This window comes from Jaculus jaculus, chromosome 2, assembly GCF_020740685.1.
Source record: "Jaculus jaculus isolate mJacJac1 chromosome 2, mJacJac1.mat.Y.cur, whole genome shotgun sequence".
Taxonomy (NCBI): Eukaryota; Metazoa; Chordata; class Mammalia; order Rodentia; family Dipodidae; genus Jaculus; species Jaculus jaculus.
In genome coordinates, this window is record NC_059103.1 from 118,285,766 (window position 1) to 118,304,824 (window position 19,059).

At 37.2% G+C, this 19,059-nt stretch overlaps 1 protein-coding gene across 2 annotated transcripts in view; it reads right to left on the bottom strand.

The window, feature by feature from the left end:
* The window catches only part of Cfap299 (cilia and flagella associated protein 299), a 550,827-nt gene that overhangs the window by 426,718 nt on the left and 105,050 nt on the right, over positions 1-19,059 (bottom strand). The gene's annotated exons all lie outside the window — the stretch shown is intronic.

The window sequence follows — 19,059 nt, forward strand, 5'->3', positions numbered from 1 at the left end:
TCATTTTAAGAATATTTTTTATTTATTTATTTGCAAGGGGGAAAAAAGAGAGGTGGGGATGGAAGGAGAGAGGAAGGAAGATATGGGTGGGCACTTCAGCTACTTCAAGCAAACTCCAGGTACATGCCCGACTTGTGGATTTGGCTTTATGTGGGTACTGGGGAATCATATTAAGTTCGTTAGGCTTTTCAGGCAAGCACCTTAATTGCTGAGCCATTTCACCAGTCTCCAGATCTGTCCATTGTTTTTCACGCCAGTCCAACAGACTGGCCTTTTTATGTTAGAGAGAGAAAGAGAGAGAATTGGCACATCAGGGCCTCCAGCCACTACAATTGAACTCTAGACATGTGCCACCTTGTGTGCATGTGCAACCTTGCACACTTGTGTCACTTTGTGAGTCTGGCTTACGTGGGACCTGGAGAGTCAAAGGTGTGTCCACAGGCTTCCCAGGCAAGCTCATTAACCACTAATCCATCTCTCCAGGGCTAGATCTGTCCATTTTTAATGAAGCATCATTGTCTGACTGCCTTTTCAGGTGAAACCTGGAACTCACAGGACTGGCTGCCTCTGCATTAGTAAGCTAGTTCAAAGGTGTGAGCTTTTCTAAGCAGTGCTAGCACTGAGCCTTCCCAGCTGTTATGTGGTGTTCCCATCTTGAAGCATATTAACTGTTTATATGATCTAAAGAAACAAATGGTCTAAAAATACATTTGTTTGTCTCTCTGTTATTTTTCCACTTGCATGTTGAAATGATCATGACTTAAACTCATAATGAATACTTTTATACAATATGATTATTTTGGTGCAATTCAATTTTATTTTATTTTAAAATAAAATAATGTATTTTTATTGAAAACACTTCTTGCAGACCTAAGCTGAGTTGTACATGGTAAGAACAAGCCCAGTACTAGAACTTTAGGAGTTTAATACATATACTGCAATTAGAAATTCATATTGATAGAAATGAAATTTCCTGACAATATAATTTTTGAGACAATTTAATTGTTTAAGTAAATTAAAATGGATACCAAGCCTCAGAAAACTCTAAACAAATTAAAGCATATTAGCATGGAAGATAACCTTAACCTTGCTTAAATTATGAAAAACATGGTTTAACTTGGGTTTTTTTTTTTTTTTTCTGTAAATGCTCATATTGGGGAAAAGCAGAACTTCAGGGGCTGAGGAAATAGCTTAGTATGTAAAGTGCCTGCCTCACAAGCATGAGAACCTGAGTGTAAGTCCCAGTAACCACGGAAAATGCCAGGTGTAGTGATGTGCTCCTGCAACCTCAGCGCTGAGGAGTCACATACAGGAGGGTTTCTGGAGCACACTGGCCAGCCATTCTACACTAATTGGTGAGCACAGAGATCCTGACACACACACAAAAAGATGGACAGTGTTCCTGATGATGACACCTGAGATTTTCCTTTATCTTCCTGTGCTGGTTTGATTCAGGTGTCCCCCATAAACTGGAACTAATGCCTCCTGGAGGCAGTGTATTGTTGGGGGCAGGCCTATGGGTGTTATAGCCAGATTCCCCTTGCCAGTTTTGGGCACACTCTCCGGTTGCTATTGTCCATCTGATGTTGACCAAGAGGTGATTTCCACCCTCTTCTCATGCCATCAATTTCCCTGCCATTATGGAGCTTCCCCTTTGAGCCATAATAAACCTCTTTTTTCCACAAGCCGCTCTTGGTTGGGTGATTTCTAACAGCAATGTGAACCTGACTGCAACACTTCCACATGGTGGTGAACACATTTGCATGTGAACACACAGAAATATGAACATGCATGTGTATATGCCTGCATACCACACACACATGCAAAAAGGAAAAAGAAATAAAAAAGAAAATCAGAACTTGAACTCAACTACTTTGAAACAGCCAGTTTACAGCAGCTATCTGACTGTGGCCAATGAAGTATTTTCTGTGCTTTACCTCTATGTTCTTTCTTTCAGAAACCTCCCTTTTAAAGGGAGTAACTGGAAGAACAGTTTCCCTTTACATATCCTCAACAGGACTCCCAAACTACTCACTGGGAGCTGCCCAATTTGTGAACTTTTTAGAACTGTGATGAACTATTTAAATTTTGATTATGCCTCAGTTTACCTTTTAATGCAATAAGCAACCATCAGTAGCATCTTTACAGCTGCAACACAGGGAACCTTCATATGAATATTCTTGGTACCATACCATGTAGCACATAAAGAGCCTACAAACAGTGTTTTAAGAAAGAACACAAAAGTTTTGCATTAACTAATTTTGAAGGAAAATGTCCTGGTACATGAGGAAAAATGGATATTATATAGGTACTTTACAGGTCGACATTACATTGCTGCAGCTGGTCACAACTCTTTAAAAATAAACAGACACAATCATTAGCATATACTTGGCCTGTTTAATTCAGCACATGTGTTTTAAATTTATAGCTGTGAGCTTTTTGTCACTTGGCCTCTTAAGGTGTCACAAATGTATTAATGTTCCAGGTGTCCACTTAATTTACTAAGTACCAATATATTTTTTCCTACCTAAAATTTTAAGACCTGAAATGTTAAACTAAACAAGTCTATTGTACTCTATAATGGCACAGTAAGTGTTCTGCATAATTACTTGACATTAATATATCTTATTTGTATCTACTTAATGATTGTATGTTTTACAATTGTTCTATATTATTCAATGGACCCAGTGTATAATAAATAAGCCCCTTATCAATGTGTCATCAGTGTTAAGGCTTTTGACCAGAAATATGCCTTTATCTTGCCTAATAGTTGAAGAGCAACTAACATTTAGTAGATCAGAAACATTTACCTAGTCTGATTGACCAGTTCTTCCCATGTATACTTCAGAATATAAAAGTACTTTCTCAAGCACATTAACTTATTAAAAATTGTCTGAGAATCTTGCAATAAAGAACTTAGTTTTATCTTTAACTCAGTATTTCCTGAAATCATTTGACCATGGAATCCTTATGTCCAATTAAAACTATCAAACTCATGCAGAAAATACCTTAAACTCCCTGGGATTAAAAATATAATCCTAAGGTTTTTTTTTTTTGTTTTTTTTTGTTTTTTTTTTTTTGTTTTATTTATTTGAGAGTGACAGACACAGAGAGAAAGACAGATAAAGGGGGAGAGAGAGAATGGGCGCGCCAGGGCTTCCAGCCTCTGCAAACGAACTCCAGACACGTGCGCCCCCTTGTGCATCTGGCTAACGTGGGACCTGGGGAACTGAGCCTCGAACCGGGGTCTTTAGGCTTCACAGGCAAGCGCTTAACTGCTAAGCCATCTCTCCAGCCCCCTAAGTTTTTTCATACACTTAATTTTTCATTCTTTAATTTTATGTTTGCAAAATTCTTCAAATACATTATTTTTGACAGTTTATATCTTTTGTGTCTTTCTTGTTTTTCTGTGCTTTTTCAATTTCAGAAGTTTGTGATAAACTGACAAACTTAACCACAGCTTCTGTGTAATACGTGTTAACACAGTAAATATTGACTAAGGACTTATGATTGGGATTGCCTCATAGTAATTATATCATCTCTTCATTTTCCTTCATACTCTATACAGTCTGAATTCCTACTATTTTTTTCTTCATAAATTGCAATTTATATTAAGCTGATCTGTTTTGAACCTTTTGTCTCTTCAAAAGTATCTATAGTCACCTTGAGATATTTAATACTGGGCATGTCAGTCTATATAATGCAGCCTACTCCATAATTCAGACATCTAGACTTGTCTGATACTGCTAAGGTAAAGTTCTTTGTAAAACTTGAATTTATTCTTTGTTCTCCATCATATTAACATGGCTTTTCTTGCCAGTGTACTCCACTGTAACAGGGTCTTTAACAGAAAAGTACATTAACCTTTGTTCTTATAAGAAAAGGAGTTAAAATTTCACCTAGGTAACATGTAAGGAAATGGAATCAATTTATACTGAAGTATATTGTATTTTAAAACTAAAAAGTTTCATTGGGAAAAACATCTTAACTGAAAAATTATATCAGGCTGTTTTTCATTTTATAGATCATATATTTATTTAACTTTTAGGCTTACCATTATTTTTGTAATATGTAACAGATTTTTTTTCTTTGACCAGTTGCTGAGTAAAAATTGTTGTAATGAATCATTCTCAGTTTTAACTGCTAAAGACATGCATACTGGTGGAAAAATAAGTTTCAGTTTATTTTCCTTTCTTTTTATAGGTATATCGTGATAGTGAAAGATTTCAGACATAAGAATATATACTACAATAAAAATGGAGTTGTATGGGGTAACATCAAGGGAAGTAAGAATAAGAAGAAACATGTACGATAAGCAGTTTGAATGGCTATGTTTTGAAGTGGGAAACTGAACATGATTGAAGAACCTGATCTTGGTTAATTTTCAAAGGTGGCGTACAATATACTAGGCATAACCATGATGAGTACAGTTGTTTCCTGAACAAGTCTGTGTCAAGCAAGTATTGTTTCCATGAGCTACACCCTCAGCCCTTGTTTCTTTGAAATTTAGTTTCACTGTGAAGCAAGGTTGTCTTTATATTCCAAATCCTCCTATCTCCACCTCCTGACTACTACGATTACAGGTGTATACCACAATACCCACCTAAAAGCAGAAAATTTTAAACACCAGAAAGATAAGTTAGTTTTAATATAAGATTGTAATCAACATCTATTTGGTAATTTGTCAACTGAAACAAAATTTCTAATTTTGAAAGCCTGTTCTTTGTTTTATATAATATAATTATATAATAGATTTCAAATTCTTTTTTTTATTTAAATATTTATTTACTGATTTGATACTGACAGACAGAGAGGAGGAGGAGGAGAAGAGAGAGAGAGAGGGAGGGAATGGGCACGCCAGGGCTTCCAGCCACTGCAAACGAACTCCAGACGCGTGTGCCCCCTTGTGCATCTGGCTAACGTGGGTTCTGGGGAATGGAACCTCGAACCAGGGTCCCTAGGCTTCACAGGTAAGCGTTTAACCGCTAAGCCATCTCTCCAGCCCTCAAATTCTTTAAATAGATATATCCCATGATTTACCTCCCAAAAAGTTATACTTTAGAATTTTTAAGGTTCTTTCAAGCATATAAGAAAGAAGACTATAAAAGCTAAAACTAAACATTAGAACCACTTGGTATGGATTAATACAATTGGCCCTTGGGCCCATTCTCCTGTTTCATAAGAAATAAAACATAAGCTATTGGCTTTGGGAAATGACACATGACCTCCCTTTTACAGGTCACTGCATTGTTTACCTTGACCATTATCTGACTACCCTACTCATCAATAAGGTCTCAGCCTCACTGTATCTCCCTCTGTGGAGTTTCTTGGCCTCGCGTTGTCGACTAGCGTCACTCTTGTGAATGCACAAGGTAGTCTGCATATATATTCTTTTATTTGCAGATCATGTTATTATATTTGCTTGTCTCTAGCCCCTAGTAAAATGTAAGCTCCCTGAGATTAAGATCTGCTTGCCTTTACCAATGCATCTGTCACGAAGCTCACATTAAACAATTTCTAATAATTTTAATGACAGAGTTGAGGAAAAATTAAGAACTTCCTTCACATTCAATGTACTTGAATATGTCCACAGTGTCCCATATTCCTAAGAAATCAAAAGGCCAGTACTCCACACTGCTCATCCCCCAGGTTCTGGCACCATTTTTAAGACAAATTATGTCTCAAATATTTTATTTAACAGATGGCATCCAAATTCTTTAGCTGGCATAGAAAACGTGTTTTATTAAACATTATTTTGTCTCATATAATGAACTTGAATTGTAAGCCATCTCACTAAGCTATCAGTCTGCTTTCGTCTCACCATCTCATTTCAAAGATTCAAACAGGGGAAAAATATATTACATCCATATAAGGCAGAGGGTTGTGTGAAAACTACCTCTCTTCTTTAAAAGTCCAACAGTATTTACAATACATAATCAATTGCAGTTTAGGAGTTAAGGAAAAATCTGCATAGCATCCTAAAGTGAGTGAGATTCAACAGACTGATTCCTATTAGATTCTGAGCTGAGAGCTGCTAAGTCAACGCCAAAACTGTGCAGGCAAGTGAAAGCACAGAGGCGGGGTGGCTTGCCAGGGCGGAGAGCATAGCAGAAGCTGTGAGTGAAGGATGGCTGTGGGTCAGCTGCTGCCAAGGCCTCACAGTCAACACAGGTGTGTGGGGATGAGTGCCGGGCTCTCCCACCCAGCCGCCAGACTCAGCGGCAGTTACGCTGCGGGGTCGCAATGCCAAAGCGAATATTTCTCATTTTTGTAAAATTGACACAACTTGATATTTTACATGCATCCTCACCTATGTTGGCTCTAGAGGCACACCTGAATCTTATATCACTTTTTTTACATTGAAAAAATTGAAGGATCTGAAAACAGATTAGCGTCCCTTCTATTTCCCCACAAAGTAAAGTAATCTGAAGTTATTCCCTTCTCATTTGCAAGCATGTAGCAAGGACCTTTTCTGTGCTTGCTTAAAATTAACACTACTAATAGGTTTTTCTAACCTCTTTCTATGGCACAGCATTGACATTTTGTGGTATAATATGTAATTACTATGCCATATATTATTGATAAGCTGATTAATGACAATATTAGTTAGCATGACTTTCAGGCCAATGCATGAGTACACACACACACACACACACACACGTATGGCACATGTGTGTACACACTGGTATCTTAATTTTTAAGCCCAACTTTAGGTCACTTAGTTCTGATTTGTGAATTTTTTAATGTAAATAGTTGTGCAAGAAAAATAGTTTGAATGATCAGTATAATCAATTATCTATGAACAATAAACAAATGAAATTGCAAAAAATAAAAGGTTTGGGCTTGGGAAGAATTTTATTTTCTTAGAGATTTACTTTTTTGGTTGTTTCCTGGAGCTCACCTTTGCTTTTTTTTTTTTTTTTTTTTAAGGGGGGATTGGTCAGATTTTCTGATATTTGTTTTTGAAAAGCAGTGTTAAGATTCTTACAACCACATTAGGGACTTCACTGGTCACACATGGAGGCCAGAAGATTAGAACCAGTAATTGCTCAGTAATTACTGAACTGTAAGGCCTGAGAAAATTAGGAAAACTTTGCAGCCTTTGATCTTCCTTATAAAATGGAGATGATAGTGATAATTCCCTGTTTGTAGGTTATTTTATAGACTTGGTGACTTAGTCTACAAAAAGCACTTATCACTATACTTGGTAAGAGTGCAGAATAACTACCATTGTCACTGTTAATCCTTTTGTTATTAACCAGGTTATTTCATTTAGTTATTTCATTAATTTCATTTGATGTGGTTTCTGCAATATTTGATTGTATAATTGGTTTGTTATAAAATATAAATGTATTTGTCATTAATATATAAAACATATCTGATTTATGGCTTTAGCACATATCTCCTGAAAGAGGGAAACAAACTTCCTTCTAAATAAAAGATAGAATTTACATTCATTAATAATTTGCTCTGCCAGTAGTCCTGATTCAAAAATATACATAACCAAATTTAGTCAGGGAAACATCTGATTAAATTTCCAATGTCCGTAATTTAAGATGAAGATATTGAAACAAAGTATAAGCAGTTAAATAGCATAATATTACTCAGTAATGGTACATATAATAGTTACACTACATGGTGTGTTTAAAAATACCATTTCCTGGGGCTGGAGAGATGGTTAAGGCACTTGCCTGCAAAGCCTAAGGATCTATCTTCAACTCTCCAGAACCCAGGTAAACCAGACCTACATGGTGATGCATGCAAGATTGTGAAAGCCCACAGATAGCACATGCCTCTGGAGTTCTGTTACAGTGGCTGGAGGCCCTAACATGCCATTCTCTCTCTCTCTCTCTCATAAAATAAATAATAAATCTTCTTTAAAAATTACCATTTCCAACACTCCATGCTGCTGAGGGGCAAGGGGGCAAGGTGTATGAGGCCTGTGTGCTCCAGGTGGGCGAGGGACAGAAACATATTTGGGCCTGGGTTGTGGAATACCAGCTTGTTTGGGTCCTGTGATTTTCAGGAGTGTAGGATACTCAATCTGCTTGGGGCCTATGTCTTTATAGCCCATTAACTCAAGGACAGTTAAAGGTGCTGAGTTTGTTTGGGCCCTGTGCTTTCAGGACGCCTGCATGTTTGGGGCCTGTTCACTCAGGGTGGGTGCGTTTGGGGTATGTGCACCCAATCTGGACAACCAGCCATCAGACAGATCCCACTCTCTACTCCATGCTTCATACTTTAGCAGAAATTTTGGACCTCAGCAACCTCACCTGACCCTGCTAAGCCCTGCTGATTGCTGCATATGCTCAGCAATGCTTCTATACCAGTTAATTCTGGGGAGCCAACCTTAAGCCTTATCTATGGATCCCAGTGCCCCACACCCCTCCTCATCCCTACTCTGCCCCACTGCTGGTTTCTGCCTACTTGTGCCCACTTGGGACATCTCTCTTGCCCCAGCCAGGGAACATGGGAATATCTGAGAACCACTAACCAGGGTGCACCAGTGAGTTTTTTACAACCTGTTCAGCTGGGTATGATAGGGGAACAGAGCCAAGTGCTTCAACCCCTGGGCCGAGAGGCAAGGCACAACTGTGACTATGGGCTGAGGAGATTCCAGATATCCAACTATAGCTCTCCTATCAGCCACCATCCACAGCTACAGGTGCACTTACAACTTCCACAACACCCACATCTATGGATACAATGACATCCCACTCTAATCTAGTTCAAACTCAAAATAGAGCTTTCACTGAAGATTCTAGAAATGCAAATACTTACTTTCTTCCTTGATAAAACAGTTTTACCCAAAGATAGGTAGACCCCAATGCAAGGACAACAACACAAGACAACAAACTTGGAGATATCCCCAAAAGTTGGCTAGCCCTAAAACAAAATTTACCCATGAAAATATAGAGAAGACAAGAGATATTGAAACCCAAAATGAAATCACAATAAGCTTATTTACCATGACCAAGCAAACTTCTGCACTGGAAGCAAGTCATCAAAAACTCAACAATCACATAAGTGCAATTGAGCAGAATAATCTCTTACAGCATGCAACTTTCATTATTAGGCTTAATTTAATGAAGGAAACACAGAGAGAACACAAAAAAGAGATAAATGAATTGAAGGCGAATCAGCAAATAGGGGATTTCAATAACCACCTCTTTAAGCTTACTAAATACATGATTAAATGCAAGAATGAGTTGCAAGAAGCATCAAGAAAATCAAACCAAGTCCTAAAATTGGAACTCAACATAGGGATGAATACAATACAGAATAATGAAGCATACAACAAAAAAATCAGAGCTAGAGAGATGTTTTTGTGGTTAAGGTACTTGCCTGGAAAACCAAATGACCCAGGTTTGATTTCCTAGGACCCCACAAGCCAGATGTACAAGGTGATGCATTTGTCTGAAGTGCATTTGCAGTGGCTGAAGGTCTTGGAGCACCCATCCATTCTCTATCTATCATCTATCTATCTATCTATCTATCTATCTATCTATCTATCTATCTATCTATCATCTGCTTCTTCCCCTCTCTCTCCTTCAAGTGCATAAATACTTTCAAAAAGAAAACAAAAGGGCTGGAGAGGTGGCTTAGTGGTTAAGCGCTTGCCTATGAAGCCTAAGGACTCCGGTTCGAGGCTCGGTTCCCCAGGTCCCACGTTAGCCAGATGCACAAGGGGGCGCACGCGTCTGGAGTTCATTTGCAGAGGCTGGAAGCCCTGGCGTGCCCATTCTCTCTCTCTCCCTCTATCTGTCTTTCTCTCTGTGTCTATCACTCTCAAATAAATAAATAATAAAAAATTTAAAAAAAAAGAAAACATAAAATCAAATATAGCTTGTAAAATCCTCTCTAGAAATCCTCATTAACAGAATTAATCATGTGGAGGACAGAACCTCAGATCTGAAAGACAAGACAGAAGAAATGATCAAGGAGTCCAAAAACTATGATAAATTCAAAAACCCATACAAAGAGAATAGGGGGAAATTATGGGACCAGAAAGGGAAGAAATTCAGACAAAAGGCATGGACAACATATTCAATGAAATTACTGAAGAAAACTTTGCCTCTATCTCAAAAGAAAGACCAATCCCGATACAAGAAGCTCTCAAAACACCAAACAGACTGGACCAAAGAAACTCTCCAAGGCTCATCAAAGTTAAACCTAATCAATGAAAACATACACACACACACACACACACACACACACACACACACACACACACAGAGAGAGAGAGAGAGAGAGAGAGAGAGAGAGAGAGAGAGAGAGAGAGAAACTAAAAGCAGCAAGAGAGAAACAGGGCAAAACAGAGCATAATGTACAAAGGCAACCCCAGCAGAATTACCTCAGATTTTTCAACAGAAACCCTAAAAGCCAGAGGGCTTAGAATGGAGTACTTCAAAAATCTAAAAAACTATGTCTTTCAACACAAACAACTGTACCCTGTGAAAGTATCCCTCATAATAGGTGGTGAAAGGGAAACCTTCTATGATAAAAGCCAGCTCTATGATTATATCAACACAAAGTCAAACTTACAGAGAATACTTAAGGGAATAATCCACACAAAAGAGTAGAACAACCAACCTCAAGAGACTACAAGAGGATGAAAATTACTAAAACTAGAACAGGCATGAAAACCTTCAAAGCACCAAACCCCATAAATCTTCCAGCATGACAGGGATTAAATCAAATCTTGCCGTTATAACTTTAAACATTAATGGACTTAACTCACCCATAAAAAGACACAAGTTAACAGAGCAAATCAGAAAAATTGACCCTTCAATCTGTTTCCTTCAAGAAACTCACCTCACCATTAAAGATAGACACTTCCTCATGGTGAAAGGATGGGAGAATAATTTTCCAAGCCAATGGAAATAAGAAGCAAGCGCATATATCTATATTAATATCTTATAAAATAGACTTCAAACCAAAAGTAATAAAAGTGACAAAGTAGGATACTTTTTCCTCATCAAGGAAATGAGCCAACATGAGGACATCATATTCATAAATATATATGCACAAACACTGGTGCACCATGGTATAAAAAGAAAAACTTACTTGAAACAAACCAGAGATAAATTCCACTATCATTATAGTAGGGGATTTCAATACCCCACTATCATCAATAGACAGTTCATCAAAGAAGAAAATCAACAGGGAAATAATAGATCTTAAAAATACCATAGATCAATTAGACCTAACAGACATCTACAAACTGTTCACCCCAATTCTAGAAAATAAACATTCTTCTCAGCAACCCATGGAACATTCTCCAAAATAAATTATATATTATGGTATAAAGTATGCCACCATAAATTTAGGAAAATTGGCATTACTTTGTGAATCATATCAGACCACAATGAGTTAAAGTTAGACATTAACAGCAAGAGAAACACGAGAAATTATACCAGCTTCTGGAGACTGAACAATATGCTATTAAACAATGAATGAGTCTTGAAAAAAATCAAATGAGAAATTCAAAAACTTCTAAACTTAAATGATAGTGAAAATACATCATAACAAAACTTATGGCACACAATGAAAGGCATGATAAAGCCTTTACAACAAAGGCATAGGGATCTCATATTAATAACCTAATTATGCACCTAAAGTCATTAAGAGAAGAACAATACAACTATAAGAATACCAGACAGAAAGAAATCATTTAAATTAGAGCTGAAATTAATGACTTGGAATCTAATAAAACAATTAAGAAAATTGACAAAGTAATTTACTTTGAAAAAGTAAACATGATTGATAAAGTCCTGGCCAATATGATCAAACAAAAAAAAAAAAAAAAAACAGAAGTCTCAAATTAATAACAATAAAAATGAGAAGGGAGAGATCACAACAGACACCAATGAAATTGGAAGACTCATCAGGACATATTTCCAAAACCTCTATTCCACAAAATTGGATAACCTGGAAGAAAAGGATGAATTCCTAGACACATACCACCTACCAAAACTAAATCCAGAGCAGATAAGTATTCTAAACAAACCTATCCATCAAGATTGAAAATTTAATCAAAAACCTCCACAAAATAAAGGCCAGGACATAATGGATTCTCAGCAGATTTCCAACAAACCTTCATTGAAGAACTAAAACTACTTTTTTTTTATAATAAAAAAAACAGGGAATGCTCCTAATTCCTTCCATGAAGCTAGCATCACCTTCACACGAAAACCAGATGAGATGCACCAAGAAAAGAAAACAATAGACCTATATACCTGGTAAACTTAGATGCAAAAATCCTGAACAAAATCCTTGCAAACCAAATTCAACAACACATCAAAACCATTATCCACCCGAATCAAGCAGTGTTCTCCCCAGGGATTCAGGGATAGTTCAACATATAGAAATCAATTAACATAATATACCACATGAAAAAATTTAAACACAAGAACCACATGATCATTTCATTTGATGCAGAGAAGTCCTTCCACAAAATACAACACTTCATGATCAAAACACTGGAGAGAATAGTCATAGAAGGATTATATCTCAACAGAATAAAGGCTAAAAATCAAATCACCTAAAGCCCAAATCAAACTTAATGGGGAAAGACTCAAGGAGTTCCCATTAAGATCAGGAACAAGAGAGGGACTCCCCCTCTCACCACTGCTCTTCAACACAGAATTAGAAGTTCTATGCCAATCAATAAGACAGAAGAAAGCTATAAACAGGATACAAATTGGAAAGGAAGAAGTCAAATTATCCCCATTTGCAGATGATACAACCCTGTACATAAGTTACTTAAAAGGCTTTATCATAAAACTTATAAAGGAGATAAGTTTCCCAGGATATAAAATCAATGCACAAAAATTAGTAGTCTTCCTATATGCAAAAGAGAAATACACAGAAAAAGAAGGCCTCAGAGAAGCTCTACATTTTCAATATCTACTAAGAATAATCAAATAACTATGAATACCAGGAACCAAGGCTCTGAAAGACCTATATAATGAAACCATAAAAACAATAAAAAAATTGAGAAGGACATAAGAAGATAGAAAGACCTTCCATGCACCTGGATAGGTAGAAATAATATTGTCAAAATGGAAATCCTACCAAAAGAAATATAAAGATTCAATGCAATTCCAATGTAAATTCCAACATCATTCTTTACAGAGATAGAAAAAAAAATAACCTCAAATTTCATATGGAATGGCAGAAGGCTCCCAGATATCTAAAAATATCCTCAGCAACATATACACCTTTGAAGGTATCACCATATCTGATGTAAAGTTACACTACACAGCCATAGTAACAAAAACATCATGTTGCTGGCATAAAACTGACATATAGACAAATAGAACAGAATTTAAGATCCAATCTTTAGTTCAAGTAACTACAGCTTCTTGATCTTTGACAAAGGAGCCACAATGAACACTGGAGAAAAAATAACATCTTCAACAAATGGTGCTGTACAAGTTGGATAATCACATGTAGGAATATGAAACAACCACCATGTATAAAAATCAGCTCTAACTGGAGTAAAGACCTCACTGTAAGATATAAAATGCTGAAACTACTGCATGAAAAATTAGGAGGAACTCTGATGAATCTAAAAGGCTTTTGTACAAAAATATAAAAAACACAGCCAATAGCCTACTAACAGAATGGGAGAATATCTTTTCAGCTATATCACTGACATAGGTCTAATATCTAGAATCTACAGAGAACTCAAAAAACTAAGCAATAAAAAATCCATTCCATAAGTGGTGTAGAAAACTGAGTAGGGAATTCACAAAGGAAGAAATACTAATGGCTAATACTCACCTAAGAAAATGTTCACCATCCTTAACCATTAAGGAAATGCAAATTAAAACAACTATGAGATTCCACCTTACTCCAGAAAGGATGACAATCATTGAAAAGGTCAAAGGACAATACATATTGGTGAGGATGTGGAGAAAGAGAAACCCTCATTCACTGATGGTAGGAGGGCAAACTTGTACACCAACTATGGAAATCAATATGAAGACTTCTGGAAAAGATGAAAGTACAGCTACCACCTGACCCAGCCATTCCTCTAGTGGGCATTTACCCTAAAGGCTCCACTCTTCATTGCAGAGATATTGGCTCAGCCATACTTATAGTTGCTCAATTCATAATAGCTAAAAAACTGGAATCAACCTTGATGCCCATCATTTGACAAATGAATAAGAAAGGTGGGATACATTTACACAATGGAATTCTACTCAGCAGTAAGGAAAAATGATAAAATAAAATTTGTGGGAAAGTGGAAGAACTTGGAACAGATCATATTATGCGATCTCACACAAGCACAAAAAGACAAATGTTTCATGTTTTCCCTCATCAGTGGCTCCTGACCTGAAACAGCTTCGATTGCAGTCATATCTGACAATCAACTCAAAGGACAGATAAAAGGGATGGAAGGGTTTGTTGGATGGGAAATGAGAGGGTTGGGGAGATATACACAAAACCAACTCCTAAATGAATTGGTACCACAGAAACCTTCCTCCTGGATAACACACTAAAAGAAATAACCCTCAATAGCAGCATGATGGGATCATCTGATAAGAAAGACCCTGGGGAGGATGGGATGAAGCCTAACACTAAAATATTTTGTCCTGTATTGTAACTCCCAGTACCAGAAATTTGTTTACAACACACATTGAGCTGTTGATCAAAGAGACCTATGAAGTCTCCAAAACAAGATAGGTTTCTTCCAAAGCACTTGATTACCCATGTGGGTTGAAAGGCAAGACCCTATTGCTGAAGACACCACACGCTGCTGTCAGAGAACATTGAGAAATCCAGCTGAATCTGGGAGGAAGCCAGCTCCCAGATGGTTAGCCCATATAGTGCTGAAAGTGCCACATGAGCTTCTGGGAGGAAATGCCTTGTAACATTGTGAGCAAGCAGGGAACCCTGCTATATGAAAGTAACCAGCCTGTCAACATGTACACACCTGTGCAATAGTGGGACACGGCGTAGGTGGTAACCAGTGGCTCTCTGATTGGCTAAGATATGTGCTCCATGAAAAGGAATGCATAGCTAGAACTGGGAACCAAGTCAGAATCTTATGGAGATGAAGATTGTGGACTCTGAAGAGATGCACCCATTAGTCCATTAGTCTTTAGCAAAAAGTGAAGCTACACCCAGCAAAATCTCTCTAAATTAACAAAGCTTATCCCCTTTAACCTGTCCTGATCTTACTCTCCACTAGAGAATCTGCTTTTCTTGTTCAGAAAGCAGTTAGAATGAAAGACAACCAAAATCAATGAACAAGACAAGAATAGATAGCTGGCTCTCTCAGCAGATGACCCACCTTTTTTAGCACAGCAGCAGCCAGGGCCCACGTGAAACCCCAGAGGAATTGGTGAGATGAGCAAGAATGCTGCTTCTGAGGTGGGCCTGACAACCTGTACCAGTATGATGGAGACAGATACTGAGAATACTCAAAATGCACCAAAGCAGAAATCCAGAAGCTACTGACAGCTCATCAAGAAAGCATATGTAAAGCACACCCACCAAGGGAATTATCAAAATTTTGTGGAATTTTGTGGAAGAGAGGGTAAAAACAATGTAAGGGCCACAGGGTTGGAGAGAATACCCAGAGGCACTACCATCCTACCCTGATAACGACTGACTAAGTCATAACCCACAGCCCCAAGTGAATACCAGCAATCCCTCTAAGGAGGGCCCTCAGTGGAGTGGGGGCAGGGAGGAGAGAAATGACCATCATATGATGTATCAATACAAAGTTTCTACTTAATAAATGAAAACAGAAAAAAGAAACAAAAAAGTAGCATTTTCATTTAAGTTCATAATGACATAAATGCCATGTTCCTAAGTAAGAAAGAATTTGATTTGTTAAACTATTTCCCTGAACCAGATTCTCAGAACAAATACAGTAATCTACCACCTGAGAAGGGAAATGAGAAGGTAGCCTGAAAATTCATTTTTTTTAAATGTTTTATTTATTTATTTGAGAGCGACAGACACAGAGAAAAAGACAGATAGAGGGAGGGAGAGAGAATGGGCGCGCCAGGGCTTCCAGCCTCTGCAAACGAACTCCAGACGCGTGCGCCCCCTTGTACATCTAGCTAACATGGGACCTGGGGAACCGAGCCTCGAACCGGAGTCCTTAGACTTCACAGGCAAGCGCTTAACCGCTAAGCCATCTCTCCAACCCAAAATTCATTTTTTTCCACATGGATATATCCTGTAAACTTAGTAACGCTGTATCAAGCATTTTTACATAGTTTTTCTTTTTGGTCTTCACAGCCCATTTAAAAGATGAGGACACTGAACTGAATATATATTTAATAAGGCAGATATGCAGTGTACACCTGTAATACTAGTACTTGGAACACTGAGGCAAGGGGATGGTAAATTTGAGTCCAGCCTTGGCTACACAGTGAATTCCAAACCAGCCTGGACTACATAGTAAGACCTTGTCTTGAAATAAAAAGAAGACATTTAGTAACATGGCCAAGAGGCAGAGACTTGTTTGTGGTGTTCCTGAAATCTGTCCAGAGTTCTTTGCACTACTCTGTGGTATTAAAGAACCATTTTATTATGCACAGGAGACAGTAGGGACTGAGAGAACTAATGACCACAGGCAGGACACAGAGACATCTTTTCAGAGTGAAAACTCCCTTAGTACAGGTAGTCTTTAGCAAAGTTGGCATGCTAAATCAAATGTAACTCCTAACTTTTTTCTTCTTCATGTCTTTTAGTTTTTACTAAAGCAAAACAAGACAAAAGCATGAGGGATCTTATTAAAGACTTATATAAAATAACCAAGAATAAAATTATGGAAGATTTACATAATTAGTATGGTTGAATGCCACTTTTAGCCTTGAAATTCCTAGCATTCAAAGAAAAGACTGAAAATGTGACAGTTAGATATAATCCATATTATCAGAAGTGGATAAGGAGATAAATTTCTGGAGCTATATGGTATTTTATTTTTCTTGGCATTATACTAACTAAAGTGAGTGTCTCATCTGGAATCTTTGGAGACTCAAATAATTTGTTATGTCCTTTCTATTAGTCTAACCCAGTCCAAAACCCTGAACGCACCCAATCTTATCTAATAGTTTAATCCAGATATGTCCTCTATGTTGCCAATTATTTGCAATACTACCATTAGTTTTATATGCATACTCTAGTGCCTAAATTTTATGTATCTTCACACAGAATGCCTTTTGAATTAGAAACTGTTTTATCCTGCATTAATAAAATTTTTGTACAAATAAAAAAGCTTAGTACCTTGTCCAAGATTATGTAACAAAAAGTATTCCTGTATATCTTGTCCCTCTAAATTTTATTCCATGTCCTATTTAATATTAAAACTCTGCAGTGCATTAGTATTGACATTTAGTTGACTTTATGGCCAAAGAGCTGAACACTGGTTCTCACACGCAAGCAGGCAACAGAGTCCCCAGATGGCTCTGCAAACACAGGTCTCAGGGCCTCTATATCTGAGATGGAGCACAAGCATTTGCATCTCTAACAAATTTCTAAAGAATGATGCTTGAATTGGTCAGAGATCATATGCTAAGCACTATTAACCTAGAATTTTAACATACACCAATCACACATATATAACAATACAGACTATTTTACTCTTTACGTTTTTTTTTAGTTATCCGATGTTATTTTGAAGTGCAGGCCCCAATATAGAACCAGTAACTGAGAAAAAGAAATGAATGGAAACAGTGATAAGGGCTACATAGAAATATTACCTTTCTCAAAACTGCATTTCTGAAGCTAGCAAAGGCGCCTTCTTTGGTGCTCATTGCTTCATTTCATTAAAAGGCATCACAGTTTTCACATATCTCTTTGTTCAATCTTATGAATAGAAAATCTGTACTATACTTCAAGGCCCAAACAAAACAAAATAATTTGACTGTGACCAATTTCATGCTCCCAACAGATAGTTGATTTGAGAAGACTGTCCAACTGGCTAGCAGCTTGTGAAGACTGGCATCTGCCCCTGATTGTTCCAAGTTCATGGCATACAAAAGTCAAAGGCTTCCAAGCACAGCTGTAAGACAACTTTGTAGCCATCTGCACAACTTTCAGCAAGGGTGCTGTCTCTGAAGTGTTGCTATGAAAGGTCAAGGGTCATCACTGCTTGGTAACTAGAGGGTCAAGGAACTGCCTTCTTTCAGGTTTCTAAACAAAACTTAACGCTGTCACTTTTTATTTATTTATTTATTATGTTTTTGAGGGTGAGAGAGACAGTGCCTTATTGTCTTGGTTTAATAATGTTTTACTTCCAGTTAATTATTTGTATCTTAATATTTTTGTTAGCACCAGAAGAATCTATTATATGACAAACTTTTTATTTTTTATTTTTTTTAATTTAATTTATTAGTTTTCTTTTCAGCAAATAAAGGCAGTTTGGTACCATTGTTTAGGCTCATCCATGATCTACTCCCTCACATTGGATCCTCCTTGTTGATGTAAATGGGTCGTGCATTGTGGAGTTAGCCCACAGTTATTGGTATGATAAATATCTCTGCTATGACAAACTTTTTAAATAATTTATGTATCATATATATGTATATATATAAATATAAAATATAAAAAATATATGTATTTAAATATATATATTTATATATCATATATATATATATGTATATATATATGAAATGACTTATTGGACAGCTTATCTTCCACTTCAAATTTATGCAATTATCATGATGTTAAAATAAATAAAAAGTAGGACGATTCAATAAAAAAGAAAGAGAGAGAGAGAGAGAGAGAGAGAGAGAATTGGCACACTGGGCCTCAGCCACTAAAATTGAATTCCAGATGCTTGCACCACCTAGCGGACATGTGCAACCTAGAGCTTGCCTCACCTTTGTGCATCTGGCTAATGAGGGATCTGCAGAGTCTAACATGGGTCCTTAGGCTTCACAGGCAAGCTCCCCAAATGCTATGTCATCTCTCCAGTCCAGCCTGTCATTTTAATATGTGTATCACCAGGTCTCTGATCTCTCAGGCTGCAATGCAAGATTGACAGGGTAGGAGAGCAATTGGTGGAGCAGAAAAGAATGAAAGTCATGT